The sequence below is a fragment of the Pipistrellus hanaki genome (genome assembly GCF_964339955.1).
Source record: "Pipistrellus hanaki genome assembly, chromosome: 14".
NCBI lineage: Eukaryota > Metazoa > Chordata > Mammalia > Chiroptera > Vespertilionidae > Pipistrellus > Pipistrellus hanaki.
In genome coordinates, this window is record NC_140516.1 from 39,953,350 (window position 1) to 39,971,263 (window position 17,914).

Genomic DNA, 17,914 nt, shown 5'->3' on the forward strand with positions numbered 1-17,914 from the left:
TATCAACTTCCTTAAATCTAATAACTTTTTTAGGCCTGAATGGATAATACACACACACACACACACACACCCCAAAAAAAAACAAAAAAAAAACAACCAACTATTCACAAAAAGAGTTATCTTACTTCATTAATTCTGCTCTAAATGCAAGAAATTCATGTAGACAGAATATCTTGTAAACAGTTTACCAAAATTTCTCTAAACAGCTCTATCATACTATTACTATACCAAATCCTTTATCATTAACCCCGCAATATCTCTTTTGAATCTTCTTCTCCTTACTCTCATGTGCCACCTTCTGTATGTTCTCCCTGATTCTACCAACCTACAATAATCTCTCCACTCTGTACCAAAAAATAGTAATAGCTAACATGTATAGAGAATTTAATGTATGCCAGTATTGCTTCAATGGAATTATCCCGGTTAATATATAAAACCCTGTGAAGTTTGTTCTATATTTCCCATTTTCATGGTAAGTGAAACTGAATAAGATTAGCTAAGGTTAAGTCCTCCAAGGTTGCATGCATGTTAAATGACAAGACGGATCTCAAACCTGGATTCCAAAATCCATGCCCTGAATCATTTCTGATGCTATCTCCTACATTTACTACTCACATGTCACTTAACATATTCCCTGTGCTACTTAACATTGTGTTCATAGATGTCTAAACAGCTCAAAATACTACATTCATTCAACAAAAATTGAGAGCCTATATGCCAGGCATTATTGACTTTTAGACATAAAAGCTTGCTACAAAGCCTCTATACCACATATGTCAAACACAAGGCCCGCAGGCCAAATCCAGCCCACCAGGCCTTGCAATGTGGCCCGCACCGCGCTGTCATCACTGCACTCCACTGTCAGTTTATGACATTGTCAGTTTATGACTATTCAGTAAACCATTCGGCCCGCGATTTAGGCTGGATTTTAGATTTTGGTCCCTTCTCTGATTGAGTTCGACACCCCTACTCTATACAAATAAGAGATAAATTTTCTAGATACATGGGCATCCCAGAAATATGGGTAAGTGCTAAATTAACAATGATATGAATGTAGCAATTATAATTGCACAAAAACTATGTTTAGATAAACAGGAAAAGAGTATAATTTATAACAAAGTTGCTTAACTATTTAGTGAATTAAGCTTTTAGATGAGTTAAGCAACAAAAAAACATTAAGAAACACACCTCAGGTTTTGTGTGCTTTCTTTCACCATAACACTGTTGAAATAACCTACAGATGATTACTCCTCCTAACATTTCACTGTAACTTGGCTTTCTTTAGCTTTATACACCTGCTATCACTATAATTAGGCTTGCAGATACTGTAAGTAAATAGTATCTTTGTAAATCTTCCTACAATTATAAAGTTTTGGGAACTTGCAGCTGATTATAAACTTTCATATAATGGAATTAAATCTTAGAACTGAATGAAACCTTGCAGAACATCTCCTTCAGCCCTCTTACTTTAAGATTATTAACTTCTAAAGTCAAATTTCTGGATTAATGAGGATTATAAAGCAATGCAATGAAATGTAGTGGCTTACATTGCAACAGAAATGCATTTTTGAAAGCTGTAGGTAGAGCTGGCGTCAGATTTATTTCCGGTCCCCCCTTCCCCCCCACGCTTTCGTCTTTTGGGCGGTTGTGTTGGAGAGTTGCGAAGTGCAGGGCTCTGCAATGACTAATCACTATTTTAGGGTGTGTGTGTGTGTGTGTGTGTGTGTGTACACGTGTGTGTACGTGTGTGTCGTGGTGCGGACAGGTTCCTTCATGTCAGCTGTCTAGCGCATCCTCCCCATATGCCAAGGTTGTAGGTACCACTCCCCATATGCCAAGGTTGCGGGTTCCATTTCTGATCAAGGGCACACTCAGGAATCAACCAATGAGTGCATGGATAGGTGGAACAACAAATATAAGTTTCTCAACTTCCCCTCTCCCCGGTTGTCCTCTCTCATAAATTAAATTAAATAATGCATTTTAGTATGTGTGTGCTACCATCTGCCTAGCACGTTGAGTTTATTCTAATTGCTAACTAGCTGTGTCTTCTTTAACTTCTCCAGGCCTGGATGCCTTCATTAGGAGAAATCTATTGTTGCAGTGTGATGGTAAATATTTAAAAAACCTCAACAATATTATCTTGCCACGGTAAAGGGCACTGTTTCAACATTCTCTCTTTCGCATTAGAGCTAGCAGCGTTTGCAATCGTTGCCTTAAGAGACAAACTCGTGTACAGACATGAAGGAACCTGTCCGCATCACGACACACACGTACACACACGTGTACACACACACACACACACCCTAAAATAGTGACTAGTCATTGCAGAGCCCTGCACTTCGCAACTCTCCAACACAACCGCCCAAAAGACGAAAGCGTGGGGGGGAAGGGGGGACCGGAAATAAATCTGACGCCAGCTCTACCTACAGCTTTCAAAAAGCTTGAGGCCTACGGGAGTCAAAAACCCCAAAACGCTCTTAACAAATAATGGCCCAGGCCTCAGATCTGCCGTCTCGCTCTCGGCTCTCGGCTCTGGGCTCCCGGGGTGTCTCCGGGAAGGAAAGGAATAGGCCGCCACGGGCCAGCTGGCCCCCGACTTGGGAACCTTTCTATGGAGGCTTGCCTACTCGACGTGAAGTTTTCCAGGAAGTGCCGCGAACGACAAAACCAACTTTTGCGGTTCTTTCTAAAACGCCTCGTCCGACCTAGCACCCTCCCGGAGCCTCCGTCCGCGAGCTTCTTGGGTCCCCCGGGAGCGCGCGCGGGGCGGGAAGTCCGGGCCGGAGGCCGGAAAGGCTGGCCCCGGGCGCGGACCGGAGGACGCCCGGCGGCGGCCAGGAAAAAAAACAAAACACAAAAAACCAGGCAGACCTGAGGAAAGGGGTGTCTCTGTGAGGAGGGAAGGGGACTGCCATCACCCTGAAAGAAAAGCGGGGCAACAGGGCGCACAGAGGCAGGCTAACAGGAGGCGAAAGGCCGCGCGCTCCGAGGCCGCGGAGAAACAATGGCGCGGGCGTGACGTGAGGCTGGGGGCGTCGCCGCGGCGAGGAGGAAGGGGCGACGCGGAGGAGGGGGCTATGCTGAGGTAGGGGCGACCCGCACGCAGCGGCGGGGCCAGCGGAGACGCGGGTGCCCGGGCCACACGGCCCGCGGGTGGGCGCTCGGGCGTGGAGAGTGGGGCCTGAGGGGCCGGCGGCGGCTCGGAGACGGGCCACGCGCTCGGAGACGGGCCACACTCCTTCCTCCTTAGCTCGCTCGCTCCCTCACTCCCTCGTTCGCTCGCCCGCTCCCGCCCCTCCCGCCCGCGGGGCCCGCCGCACTCACCGTCAGTCTCGCCGCCCGGCTGCAATCCTAGCGCGCAACTGCCGCAGCCCCCGGGGCGCGCGCCCTCCTTAACCCCGCGGCCTCGGCCCCGCCCCTCGCCCCGCCCCCAGCTCGCTCCTGGCCCAGGGACCGGCGCGCTATTCCGATCCCCGCCTCCGCCGCAGAACCACGCTGCCGCGACGCTCCCTGGCCGCGCGACATCGCCGTTGCGGAACTGTGCCTCCGTCCCTGGGGGGAGGGGGGGAGCGGTCTAGGCATCTTTAAACGACAGGACTAGCGGTTGTGGCCGAGCTGTGGGGGTGACGCACGTTGACTGCTCCTCCATGTCCTTTAAGCTTACATCCCTTATCCAATGCCACTTGGGACTACCTCCTGCTCCTCTGCCTACACTCGGAGCCTTTCCCTTAGAGGAGGGGGCTTACTTTTTTTCCCAGCTATAGAATCTTCTAGTACAATGGACCTCAAGGCCCTAAGGGTCCAGACCTCCATATCAGGCCTGAATCCAATGATGACCAAAATGTACCGGCTTTGGAAGGTGTCAGAGCGGGTTGGAATCCATGTTCTACCACTTACAAATGACGTTGGGAGGATTACCTGACCTCACTATACCCGATTCCCTCACCTATAATACAGGGACAGATAACAATGGTACTTACCTCATAGAGTGTTGGCTGGATGAAATAAGATAACAGTGGAAAGTTGAGAATCTTTTTATATACCTAGTGGCCATCTGTATGTCCTCTTTGGAGAAATGTTTGTTCAGATCCTCTGTTCTTTTTTGTTTGTTTTTGTTCTTTTTAAAAAAATATATTTTTATTGATTTCAGAGAGGAAGAGGGAGAGAGAGAAATGTCAATGATGAGAGAAAATCATTGACCAGCTGCCTCCTGCAAGCCCCACCCACTGGGGATGGAGCCTGCAACCCTGGTATGTGCCCAGAGGGAGAATATGAACCCGTGACCTCCTGGTTCAAAGGTCAATGCTCAACCAGTGAACCACACAAGCCAGGACTCTGCTCACTTTTTTAAAAAAATCAAATAGTTTGGTTCTTTTGGTGTTGAAGTTATATGAGTTTCTTATAGCTTATTGGATAATTGGTAAATATTAACCCCTTATTGGGTGTTATCACTGCAAATTTCTTCTTCCATTCAGTAGATTGTCTTTTCATTTCATTGATAATTTCTTTCACTGTGCAAAAACTCTTTAGTTTCATGTAATCCCATTTGTTTCGTTTTTCTTTTGTTTCCCTTGTGGAAGGAGACATATCCAAAAAAATATTTTTAAGAGTAATGTCAAAGAGTTTACTACCAATGTTTTCTTTTAGTTGTTTTATAGTTTCAGGTGTTAACATTTAAGTCATTAATCCATTTTGAGTTTATTCTTGTATATGATATAAGAAAGTTGTCCAGATTGATTCTTTTGCATGTGTCTGTCTAGTTTTCCCAATACCATGTACTGAAGAGACTGTATATTCTTGCCTTCTTTGTCATAGATTAATTGACCATATAGGTTCAACACAACTAATCAGGGGGGAAATGCAAATTAAAACCTTAATGAGACATCAACTCACACCTCAACAAACAAATGGTGGTGAGGATGTGGAGAAAAGGGAACCCTCATGCACTGTCAGGATGGTAAATTTATGCAAGCACTACAGAAAACAATATGGAGGTTCCTTAAAAATTATAAACAGAGCCGAAACCGGTTTGGCTCAGTGGATAGAGCATCGGTCTGCAGACTGAGGGGTCCCAGGTTCGATTCCGGTCAAGGGCATGTACATTGGTTGCAGACACATCCCCAGTGAGGGGGGTGCAGGAGGCAGCTGGTCAATGATTCTCTCTCATTGACGTTTCTAACTATCCCTCTCCCTTCCTCTCTGTAAAAAATCAATAAAATATATTTTAAAAAATTAAAAACAGAATCTGTAAAAAAAAATCAATAAAATATATATATATTTTTTTAAATATTGACCTCCCTATTACTCATCCACCACCAATTTGCATCTGCAAAAAGACTTCTTAAGGACACAAAGCCCACTATTTCCAGAGTAATGCATTCCTTGGCCTCAGCAGTTCTGACCAGTTTAAAAGCGTTTTCAAAATTTCCACCCTCTGGCCCAGAAAACAAACAGATCTAATCTCTCTTGACCTTCTACTTTTCAGATACTTGAAGACTTCTGCTCAAGGTCTTATTCCACTCCTCCCATTGATTCTCCTTTGCTCTAGTTTTAAAGGTCTTTATCCTCATGCTCCTCATACACCTGGTCTGTTTGATTGTGGCTCTTTGAGAGTATGTCACCCAAGACTGAACCAAATGTCTGTGGTACCATCAGAGCAAAGAAAGACTGTAGCTTCCTCGTAAGACTTACTGCCTCACATTCACACAGTAAAGTACTTGGCACCTGCTATTGACTCACTGAGCTTGCAGTCAACTAAAACCTCCAAGATTTTTAAATATGTGCTTTGTTGGAGCATTTCTATCCTCCCTTGAGTTTTTGAGCCAACTTCAGGTCAGCTGAGGACAGGCCTTGGACCTCCCACTTACTACATATTTTAGGATATGTGGAAAGAAAGAACAGAAGTTGGAAGTTAGTCTAAAACCACCACAACCAAAGTACATTTGGAAAAAGACCAGCATTTGTGTCTAAAGACCATTGCGCTGAGCAAATTGTGTGTTCGTGTGTGTGTGTGTGTGTGTGTGTGTGTGTATGTGTGTGTTTGTCCATGTAATGTGATCTCAATTGAGCAAAAACTGTACATGCACAGTCCAAGCCACTTTGGTTCAGTGGATAGAGAATTTTCCCATGGACCAAAGGGTCAGGGCATGGGTGGGAGGCAACCAATCGATTTACCTCTCACATATTGATGTTTCTCTCTCTGTATGTGTCTCTCCCCCTCTCTTCCACGCTCTTCCCCCCCCCCCACAATGGAAAAATATCCTCAGTAAGGATTAACAAAACACAAAACAAAACAAAATGTACATGCGCATATGCAAAAAAGACTAGAATGAAACTGAATGGGTTAATAATGAGGTTTTTTTCTCAGTGACAAGATTTGAGGTGGTTTCCTTTCTAGTTATACTTTTCCTTAATTTCCCAAATTATCTGTGTTGTTTATATTGCTTTTATAATCAATAACTTTTTTTCAGAAAAAAATAATTTAAAATGTCAGATAAATGGAATAACTCAAAAAATGAGAAAATTTAACATAAGAAACAAAGATAACAGACTAGGAAAAAAACATTTGCAATATATAAAGCAAAGAATTTGTATTGAGAACATCTAAAGGACTTTTAACAAATCAATAAGGGGAAAAAACCTGACCTGGACTCTTCAAAAGTGTCAAGGCCATGAAAGCCAACGAAAGACTGAGAACTGCCACTGATTGAAGGAGACTGTGGAAACAAGACAACTGAATGCAATGTGGGGTCCTGGATGGGATCCTAGAACAGAAAAGGACGATGGTGGAATAACTGGTAAAGTTCTTATGAAATCTATAGTTTAGTTGATAGTATTGTGCCAATGTTAATTCCTTAGTTTTAACCATTGAACCTGGGTTATGTAAGCTGTTAACATTAGGAGAGTCTGAGTGAAGGGTATACTGAAACTTCCTATACTATCTTTGCAACTCCTCTGTAAATCTAAAATGATTTCAAAATAAAATGTTAAAACAAAATGCAGACATGGATACCATCATTTCCCATCATTACTGCTATAGACTAAGTCTGTGTCACCTCTAAATTCACACGTTGAAACCTAATCCCATATGTATTTGGAGGTGGGGCTTTTGGGAGGTAATTAGGTCATGGGGCAGAGCATTCTAAATGGAATGAATGCCCTTATAAAAGAGACCCCAGCAAGCTCCCACACCCCTCCACCCTGTGAAGACACAGCAAGAAGAGGACTCTCTCTGATCCAGGAAGTGGGCCTTCACCAGACACCAAATCTACTGGTGCCTTGCTCTTGACTTGCTCTAGAACTGTGAAAAATAAATTTCTATTGTTTACAAGCCACTCAGTCTATAATATTCTGTTATGGCAGCCCAATCTAAGACCATCACACATTAAGTTTGCAAAATAGTTTTGAACAGATTATAAAGCCACATGCCAAACTCCTATCAAAAGTTATCTCTAAAGATAGGGGTTGCCCTAGCTGGTTTGCTCAGTAGATAGAGTCATTCTGCAGACAGAAGGGTCCCGGGTTCAATTCTGGTCAAGGGCACATGCCTGGGGTTGCAGGCTCAATCCCCAGTGGAGGGCGTGCAGGAGGTAGCCAATCAATGATTCTCATCATTGATATCTCTCTCTCTCTCTCTCTCTCTCTCTCTCTCTCTCTCTCTCTCTCTCTCCCTCCCTCGTCTGTGAAATCAACATATATATGTAAAATAAAAGCTTAATATGCTAAGTGCCTGGTCGTCTGATTGTCCGTTCAACCAAAGCATAATACATTAATGATATGCTAAGGCCACTCAACTGCTCTCTATGGTACTGAGTTTGGCACACGGTGGTGAGGGCAGGGGAGAGATGCAGGACTTGAGGCATTGCATAGAGGAAGTTAAACACCTGGGGCATGGAGAAAAGTAGCATGGTCTGGCTGAAGTGTCCCAAGTTGCCAACCACAGTAAAGGTCACGCCAGCAAAGTAACAGAAGGCATCTCCCCCATACACCTGTGACCGGTACCAGTTATGGTAGAGCAATCCCAATGTCGTGAGAAAAAAAAACAACAACTAGGGTATCATGAAGTAGAGGGAAAATACATGATCATCTTGACAATCACTTCTAAGCTCACCAGGCTGAAAATGATGATGGAAGTAGGAATGATTAGTGTCTAGCCAGCCTGTAAGCCATCAATTCCTGCTAGGATATTGATGCATTGGTACCGAATACTACCAACAGCTCCTTATCCACATCATCCAGGACCCTCAAGTCCAAACACAGGCCAAGAATTGGACATGAAGGCTTGGTTACCACAATGGTCATGTTGCGAAAGTTGGTGAAATAGACCATAAGGAGGAGGAGTGAGGCAGCTGTGGGCTGTGGCAGCTTGTGGCACCAGTGTAGATTCAGGACATCGTCCGAGGGAAAAAGCCCAGAAAAACAATGCAGCAGGTGACAAGATGCGTGCCTATCAGGGACACAAACTCATGGCCGGGGACGTCTTTACACTGCTCCTCCACAAAGCAGTTCAGAAAGGGAAAGGGACAAAGCAGAAGAAGAGGAAGAAAACAGCACAGATGATCATTTCCTAGGTCTCTGGTCTGTGGCCCAGCAGCAAAGGGTGTGGAGCGGCAGTTTTAACGTTTTTAAAAGATAAATGTATACATGTATTGCTTGTGTAATGAAAAATTAATTTTTTAAAATGCAAAAGAAAGCCAAAGGACCGGACATTTGGTTTCCTGACTTTCAAAAGTAAAACAAGTGTCCCAAGTTGCCAACCTCACATGCCAACTATGAAACAACCTTCTACAAGACGGCTCAGGAGCCCGAGGAAGCAATGAGAAGCCCTGAGCAGCTTGCTTGGGGTCTCTAACTGGACTTTGCCTGAATCACCTGGGCAGGGCTTGGCAAGAGAAGCTACCCACTGCGGCCTTGGAGACCTCTCACCAAACTTCCTGCCCAAGCATCTCCATGGCCGTCCTTCGCCTCTAATTCCCCATAATACCACAGACTCTGAGTCACTCTGAATGTGAGCAGCACTCACAGGTCACTCATCAGTTTTCTGTTTCTTGGCAGGAGCTCTCAGAGAAATGCAAGCATAGCTCAACACCCTGGCCGGCGGCCTAGAAACAGCCTCCTGCTGCCCACAAATCTTTCTGCCAGAAAGCGTTCGGTCTTAGTTCCTCCCAATCAGCTCAGAGTTCTCTTTTCGTTTATTTTTATTTCTCTAATAGCATTGGATCAGCACTTACTGTGATAAGTTCCAGTACAGGCTCTATGTGAGAAGATAATCAGAACACTTTCAGTCTCCAGATAGAAATATCTAATCCAACCTGGGAGATGAGACATGCTAGTACGTAAAAGATTTCAGAGCTCCTACATCTCTTCAAAAATATGCTCTGAGCTCCTACCACGTGCCTAACACTGACCAACAGAGATACGAGTTTCCGCCCTCCTGGAGGTTTCTGACTGCTTGGGAAGATGGGCTTTAAATAAACCAATAATTATTTTACTACAACTGTGGTAAGTGCTAGGCAGGAAAAGTGAAAGATGCTATGAGGGAGAGTGACATAGGGGCTAGGTTCTGAGGTAGAGAGAGGGTCAGGAGACATCTCCCCAAAGAAGTAACATCTCAGCTGAGACCTGAAGGATGATTCGGACTTAAGTAAAAAGTGAGGGAGGGGTTTGCTTGGACGAGTGGGAAATTCCTGAAATAGGAACCAGGAGGTACAAAGGCCCTCAAGTAGGGATGAGCTTTGGGTGGTGTATCTGTGGAGAGATCAGGAGCCTGGAGAGAAAGGGAGAAACAGCCAAAAATGGTCCTGGAAGGAGGCAGGTAGACCTCACAGAGCATTGTAGACCATATAAGTGATCTGGAACCTTAAGTGCCATGGAGAGTAATTAAGGGCTTTAAGCAGTTTAAATGAATGGAATGTAACAACTAATCAATTGCCTCAAAAATTATTTATTTGACTATTATATATAATATATAATAAAGTAATATAAACTACTATATTAATAATTAGGGCCACAGCAGGGCCCCATAGAAGGCACTAGGGATTGGAGCTTCGAGGAGCCTGAGGAAGAGCGGGAGGAAATGGGGGCCGACCCAGCTGGCTACTCCTACCAGCCCCTGAATCAAAAATCCTGAACCAGAGGAGGTGGAGCTGGCACCAGTGGGGGACGGAGAAGATGTGGTGGTGATTATCCAGGACCGGATCCAGACCCTCGGGCTTCATATGCCAGACCCACCATTAGAGAGCGAGGATGAAGATGAGGAAGGAGCAACCACAGCTCTATTCTCACGGACCCAGAACATGTAGAGCTGGTGAAAAGGACAATGGCTGGAGTACTTTGCCTGCACCAGGGGTTCCTGCCTGGGCTCGGGAGATATCAGATGTCAGTGGGAAGACGTGGTACAGAAGGCTCTCCAAGCCCGGCAGGCATCCTCCGCCTGGAAGTGAGCACCTTGAGAGCTGCCTTATCTCCCCGCATTCCACTGGAACCAGCACAGGACTGAACACATCCCTGGTTGTGACGCCCATCTCCCTTCCACATCAAGGCAAATCAAATTTCTTCTCAGAGACCCGCTTTATTCAGCCTGTACCTGTGGAGACATCAGCCCAAGCTGATCACTCTGTATCACTCTGGAGAATAAAGCACCCTATGTGCACAGAAAAAAAAAAATAATAATAATAATAAATTTTTTAAGGTAAAATGGTGTAGCCTCTGTAGAAAACAGTTTGGTGGTTCCTCAAAAAGCTAAACATAAAGTCACCATATGACCCAGCAACTCCACTTCTGGATATATACCCAAAAGGATTGAAAACAGGGACTCAAACAGATACTTGTAAGCCATCCTAGTAGCGTTATTCACAGTGGCCAAAAGTGGAAGCAACTCAAGTGTCCGTCAACACATGCATGGATAAACAAAATACCATCCATTCATGTGTTGCATTTCACACATCCAGGAATGTACTTGTTCTTAAGTAAGGGATAAAAACACGCTCTCATCAGGAGAGACGGATCACCTGGTGTGGCCCTAATTCCTCAGTCTGATTAGAGAATATACACTCTTCCCTCATCTTGTTTTCCCCTTTTCTGTTACACAAAAGATAACATTTCCCGATTCTCAGAAACATCAGGAAGCCTGGATTCTCAGTGGTGTTCTTTGTGCAGTGCACCTTCCTAGAGAGAGAGAGAACAGTATTTCTCAGGAGTATCAGAGACTTAGTCCTGCATCTTAGCCATCCTCTCCAGTCCTGATTCATCTATTCTAGTCCTTCCCAATGAAGTTTGGGCCTTTGGTAAGCAAGAAAGTGGCTCTGGTTCTCAGACCTAAGGGGTCAGGTCCCACCCAAGGATATACAACGGGGGTTTGAATAGGGATTTGTAACAGCAATGAATTATTTTCTTCAATTGATCCTCAAAATTTACTAGGAATACTGGTTGACTGGGAAGCTTTCTAAAAGGCAGATCCCATGCCGAAACCGGTTTGGCTCAATGGATAGAGCGTCGGCTTGGAGACTGAAAAATCCCTTGTTCAATTCCGGTCAGGGGCGTGTACCTTGGTTGCGGGCATATCCCCAGTCTGGGGTGTGCAAGAGGCAGCTGATCGATGACTCTCTCTCATCGATGTTTCTGACTCTCTGTCTCTCTCCCTTCCTCTCTGTAAAAAATTAATAAAAATATATTTAAAAAATAAAAAATAAAAATAAAATAAAAGGCAGATACCAGAGCATATCCCAATCTCTGGCCCTGGGCCTGAACATTTTGAAACTTAAACAAACTCCCTAGCTAATTCTGATGAAGATGGTCCACGAGTTTTCTGCAACTACCTACCTCGTGCCTGCTTACGACAGTAATCAATGTTGCCGTGACAGTAGCCAATCCGAGTGGCCTTCTGCTGCTGCTGCTGCCCAGGCAACATCAGACTTTTTGGGTCTCTTCCTTGTTTGCTAACCCAAGGAGCCCCTGTGCACAATAGCCTTCTGATACCGCAGAGACTACAATCGACCCAAACAAAGAAACTGATTCATGGTTGCAGAATCAGGGATTATAAATTCCTACGTCATCTCACTTTCAGAACACGAGTCTCTTAATCCCCTTCCTTGGCTCCACTCCAGATGTCAGGTACTAGCCCTCAGTGATTGCATTTCATTGGCATTTACAGGGTGCAGTCCCCAAGACCCAGATAGTTTTCCAAGTCTGCCACAAGCCAGGGTCCTCCCTGACCTGGCACCTACAGTGTTTTGTAATACTGTGTCCTATTGATTTAAAAGTAAATACATCTTCTCTCATTTAAGTATAGATCGTGCAGTTTATAACTTTTACTTGCAGCAAACCCAAAAGAGTGCTTGTCAACTAATTTTTTTTTGTCAGATACTATCTTTAAATATGTTTTTTAAATTGATTTTGTACAGAGAGAAAGGGAGAGAGACAGAGTCAGAAACATCGATGAGAGAGAGTCATTGATCAGCTGCCTCTTGCACAACCCCCGCTGGAGATATGCCCGCAACCAAGGTACATGCCCTTGACCAGAATCGAACCCGGGACCCCCCAGTCCCCAAGCCGACGCTCTATCCATAGAGCCAAACCGGTCTCGGCCAGGTACTATCTTTAAAAAATCCATAATAGGAGAGAGATTAGGTTAAGTACTAGGATCTACACCTAATTCCTTAGCAGGTGTGGTACAGAACGGCCTAACCCCGGCAAACTGCAGCTCGAGAACCACATGCGGCTCTTTGGCCCCTTGAGTGTGGCTCTTCCATAAAATACCACGGCCTAGGCGAGTCTATTTTAAAGAAGTGGCATTAGAAGAAGTTTTAGTTTAAAAACTTTTGCTCTCCAAAGAAATTTCAATTGCTGTACTGTTGATATTTGGCTCTGTTGACTAATGAGTTTGCTGACAACTGTGCCAACCCATGGAACTTGTGACTATGTTATAGTTACATGGCAAATGAGAATTAAGATAGCAGATGGGCCCTAACCGGTGTAGCTCAGTGGATAGAGCAACGGCCTGTGGTCTGAAGGATCACAGGTTTGATTACAACCAAGGGCATATGCCTGGGTTGCGGGCTCGATCCCCAATAAGGGGTGTGCAGGAGGCAGCTGATCAATGATTCTCTCTCATCATTGATATTTCTCTCTCTCTTTCCCTTCCTCTCTGAAATCAATTTAAAAAAAAAAAAAAGATAGCAGATGGAATTAAGTTTGTTAATCACTTGACCTTATGGGCATGAGCCCTTGACCAGAATCAAACCTGAGATCCTCCAGTCCGCAGGCCAACACTATATCCACTAAGCCAAATTGGTTAGGGCTCTTTTGTCTATTTTCGTTGTTCTATAGTATTCCATTGTGTGAGCATAACACAGTTTACTCATGTTTTTAAAAAAGGAAAATTGTGGATTAAGAGTGGTCTTATCCCCTTTCAGGATTTCTGACTTCTTATCTGCTAATAAGCAAAGATAGAATATCCAGAGTTTGCCAAATGTATTTGACCAGGAAACTTTTTTTTCTTCAAAGTGTCTAATGAGACTGATATTTAGTAGGACATGCTTCAGTAAACACTGGTCTGAAACAATGGTTTTGAAATTGTATTCCTTAATACTGCCTAAGGAATGAGAGTAAGATCAACTGGATCCCACTTCTGCTTCAACACATCTCCATTTTTTTAAAAAAAATATATATTTTATTGATTTTGTACAGAGAGGAAGGGAGAGAGATACAGAGCTAGAAACATCGGTGAGAGAGAGTCATCGATCAGCCGCCTCTTGCACACCCCCTACTGGGGATATGCCCACAACCAAGGTACATGCCCTTGACCGGAATCGAACCCGGGACCCTTCAGTCCCCAAGCCGACGCTCTATCCATTGAGCCAAACCGGTCTCGGCAACACATCTCCATTTTTATCTGTTTGAAGAATGGATTCCACATAGGGGTGTGTGCATGTGTGTGTGTGTGCGTGTGCGCACATTAACTTCCCACATGTCTATGTTGAAAAAAAGTGTTTCGTTGCCTTAAAAAATTTTTTTAAACTGCAAGTTCAGGCACTAAAGGACCTCTCAGAAGGCCTTTACACAGACTCAAGTTCCGTGCTAAAAGAGCTTTCTGACCTTACCCAAAGTTCATTGCTTTTGTCACAGTTGCTTGCCAAGCTCTGTCAAAGGGCCAGCTGTTCACTCTGATTCTGCCAGTGGTGCTGTGGAAAGGACTCAAAAGAGATCATAGACAGCAGCTCAATGCAGATCAGACAGCTTAGTTCATAGGCAGCTTCTGTCTATGGAATCAGAGGCTAAAAATAGATCATTACTAGGTGTACTGGTTAATAATAGTGGATTTTGTAATGAAAGAAAACACAATAATTTCAATAGAAACATCAGAAGTGCTTTATTCAAAGTAATGTCCATCACTAGCTATACATTTCCCCACCTTTCAGGTAATTTTTGGATAGAACATTTTTCCCCAATAGAACTCTTCTTGTTTTGAGGCAAACCATTCCGAGACCCAATTTTCCACTTCTTCATATGTTTTGAGGTGCTGCTCAGAAAGTGCGTGTGCCTTTTGATCGGGACAAGTGATAATCTGAAGCAAAATTACATTACCGTGTCTTCTAGAACGTTGTTTGCTTCATGATCAAAGCGTGGTTCAAATTGATTATTTGCTGTCAGTAGTGATAAGTATTAATGGTTTTACCTGATTTTAGATGCTCACACCTTCCTGATCCCACTAAACGCAGAGCATTGTCTTCTTTCTAATTTGGCCTTGCAGTCAATGTTAATGGTTGACTTGGATTAACCCATAATTTTGTGCATTTGGGATTCTCAAAATATATCCACTTTTCATCGCCAGTCACAATTCAATGCAAAAAAGACATTCTTTCGTGCCGTTGAAGCAACATTTTACTAATGACTTTTAGTTTTCCATTTGTCTTTCGTTCAGTTGATGTGACACCCATTTTCCTCCCTTTAAAATCTTTCCCGTTGCTTGTAAACGATCAGAAATTGTTTGCTGAGCAACGTTTAATCTTTCTGCAAGTTGTTTTTTAGTTTGACACGCATCTTCATCCAATAATGTTTGTAAGTGTTGGTCTTCAAACTTTTTTGGTTGACCTGGACATTCTTTGTCTTTCACATCAAAATCATCACTTTTAAAGCATTTAAACCCATGTTCACAAGTATCTTGAGATGGAGCATGTTCACCATAAGCTTCCTGCAGTATTCAGCAGCACTTTTCTTCAAAATAAAGTAATGAGTTATAACTTCCTGCAAATGCTCTTTTTTTTTTTGCATGAAATTTTACATTTTTAAGTTTAAAAATATCTATGATGTTAACACCTTCGGCAAATTTGATATATGAAATTTTGAAGCTTATGGTCAATACAACAAAATAGCATATGTATCAAATTGCATATATATCAACATATATGTAATTCCATATATTGAAAAAAATCCACATTATTAACTGGTACACCTAGTACATACAAGAAAGTCTTAAATTGCTTCTAACCAGATAGCATGGTGTAGAGATTAAGAACATGGACTCCAGAGCCAAACTCCCTGGCTTCAACTACAGGTTCTGCTGCCAACTAGCTATGATTTTGGATAAGTTTCTCAAATACTCTTGTCTTAGTTTGCTCATCTTTAAAATGGAGGTGAAAGTAATAGCATCAAACTCATAGGCTTGATAAAGATGAAATGAGATCTCATACACACACATGCGCGCGGCTTGGTGCACAAAATTCGTGCACAGGAGACGGGGTGGGAGGGTCTTAGCCCTGCCTGCACACTCTTGTAATCCGGGACCCCTTGGGGGATATCCAGTTGCTGGTTTAGGCCTGATGCCCTGGCAGTTGGACATCCCTCTCACAATCCAGGACACTGCATGCACCAGTGACCATACTTTTCATACAGGTGAAAGGCATCTTGCTATTGTATGAGCAGCTAAATTTTTTTGCCCTGATTATAAAAAGTAGAACATAACACGATCCTTCTGGGGCAGTAGTACCATTTTCCCCATCTTACAGGTGGAAGAACTGAAGCAAAGAGAAGTTAAGTAATTGGCTTTGTTACACAGTTATTAGTGTCAAAATCAGGGCTGACCACAAAATGTGCAAGCCAGAGTCCATGCATGTCATTGCTGCATCATCCTGTTTCTTCAGTGTTAGAGTAGTCTTGCCAGGTTTTAATTTTTAAATCTAAGAGACTGTTCCTAATATATAGGGTAGGGTCCTTAGGCCTGGCTGGTGATCAGGGCTGATCTGTGAGGTGACCAGCAGGGTATTGCGAGGGGTGGGGGGGGGCCACTAGCACTCGCCTTGACTGACAGCCTGGCACTGTCCACTCACCAGCCCCACCCCCCTGCTGCCACTCATCTCCTTCTGCAGGGTGACCAGTGGGCAGGGTGATGAGGGGTGGGGGAGCCCCCACTGGCACCTGCCTTGGCTGGTGGCCTGGCACCACTTGCTCACCGGGCCTACCTGGGGGCAGCTCCTGCATTGAGCATCTGCCCCCTGGTGGTCAGTGCACATCATAGCAACCGGTCATCCCGCCATTTGGTCAATTTGCATATTAGGGTCATGTGTATATATATGTGTACTAATATGCAATATATATAATCTATTCTCTCACACTGGGTATGCAGAGTTTTTCTTCCCAGGCACAGTGAGAAAGACCAGGACGGGGAGGAGTCAGGACACAGGGGCTATCATGCTGACCCTACTGCTAACCCACTGTGTAATTTTTGGTGAGACCCTTAACCATTCAATGTTGTTAACCCACTGTGTAATTTTTGGAGAGATCCTTAACCTACAATGAAACTTGTAGGCTTGTTTTTCTCTTTTACCAAATGGACGTAGTACCTGCTCTGTACTTCTTAAGGTTGCTTTGGGAATTGGATAAATAATGCTGTTAAATAATGCTGTGAATATGGTGTTAAAGTACTATAAAGAAATGAGTATCTGTAACTCTCAGCCACTACCTCCTCCTAGACCCAAGCACTCTAATAAGTTTATACCAAGGATTCTTCCCTCCTCCTTCTCCCTCAGCCTAACTAAGACTCCACAGTACAACACTCCATGATAGACTCCTAGTCCTTGGGTTAGAGCAGTGGGGTTAGGGAAGAGACCATTTTCCCCCCACTTTTCAGGTTCCCCAGGTCTCTGCAGAAAGGACAGAGCTACTAAGTATTAAATATTCAGGAATCCACATTTACTCTTGAAATTCTAGCTTAGTAAGCCTGTTGATAATGTTTCCTGCTAAACTAGAAAAGGATGGCAACAGAAGAATGTTGGGAGACATTCCATTCTCCAGTCTCTTGGGAATCCTGGTAGCTCAACTTTCCAGTGTGTTATATCTGGAAGAAACTTTAGATCAGTGGTTCTCAACTCTGGCAGGACATTAGAATCACCAGGAGAGCTTTTAAAAAATACCCTTGCCCAGCTATACCTCACACCTCGGGGGACTGACCTAGATATCAGTAGTTTTTTTTATTTCTTCAACTACACTTGACATACAATATTATATTAATTTTAGGTGTACAACATAGTGATTAGACATTTAGATAATTTTATTAAGAGATCACACCAATAAGTCTAGTATTATCCATCTAACACCATACATAGTTATTACAATATTATTGACTTTATTCCTATACTGTATTTTACATCCCATGACTGTATGTATAACTGACAATTTGTACCTCTTAATCCCTTCCAACTTTCACCCATCTCCCCAACCTCCCTCCCGTCTGGCGACCATCAAAATGTTCTCCGTTAGGTATTGTATTTTTAAAGCTCCTCAGGTGATTACAATGTGCACCTTAGTTTGAAAATAACTACTATGGATGATCCAAGAGAAACACCTCATTTTACAGAAGGAAAAACTGAGGCCCTAGGAGTTTAAGAATTATGTTCAGCCAAAACCGGTTTGGCTCAGT

At 43.6% G+C, this 17,914-nt stretch overlaps 1 protein-coding gene and 1 pseudogene across 11 annotated transcripts in view; both read right to left on the minus strand.

Annotated features, from left to right (window-relative positions):
• Positions 1 to 17,914, minus strand: part of NT5C2 (5'-nucleotidase, cytosolic II) — a 108,911-nt gene that overhangs the window by 67,499 nt on the left and 23,498 nt on the right. For 3 of the 10 annotated variants that reach the window (XM_084903856.1, XM_084903850.1, XM_084903851.1), the window contains exon 1: positions 3,325 to 3,419. The exons of 4 other annotated variants lie outside the window; for them this stretch is intronic. The gene's annotated coding sequence lies outside the window, so the exon portion shown is untranslated. Of the gene's footprint in view, positions 1 to 3,324; positions 3,420 to 17,914 lie in introns of those variants that run through there. 3 more of the 10 variants (XM_084903860.1, XM_084903858.1, XM_084903859.1) reach the window with 3 other exon arrangements.
• On the minus strand, positions 7,722 to 8,951 carry LOC311632660 (UDP-N-acetylglucosamine--dolichyl-phosphate N-acetylglucosaminephosphotransferase-like; annotated as a pseudogene). Its single transcript has 3 exons — positions 8,926 to 8,951; positions 7,810 to 8,446; positions 7,722 to 7,737 (listed from the first exon to the last, which is right to left on the minus strand). The product of its transcript is annotated as a UDP-N-acetylglucosamine--dolichyl-phosphate N-acetylglucosaminephosphotransferase-like (transcript).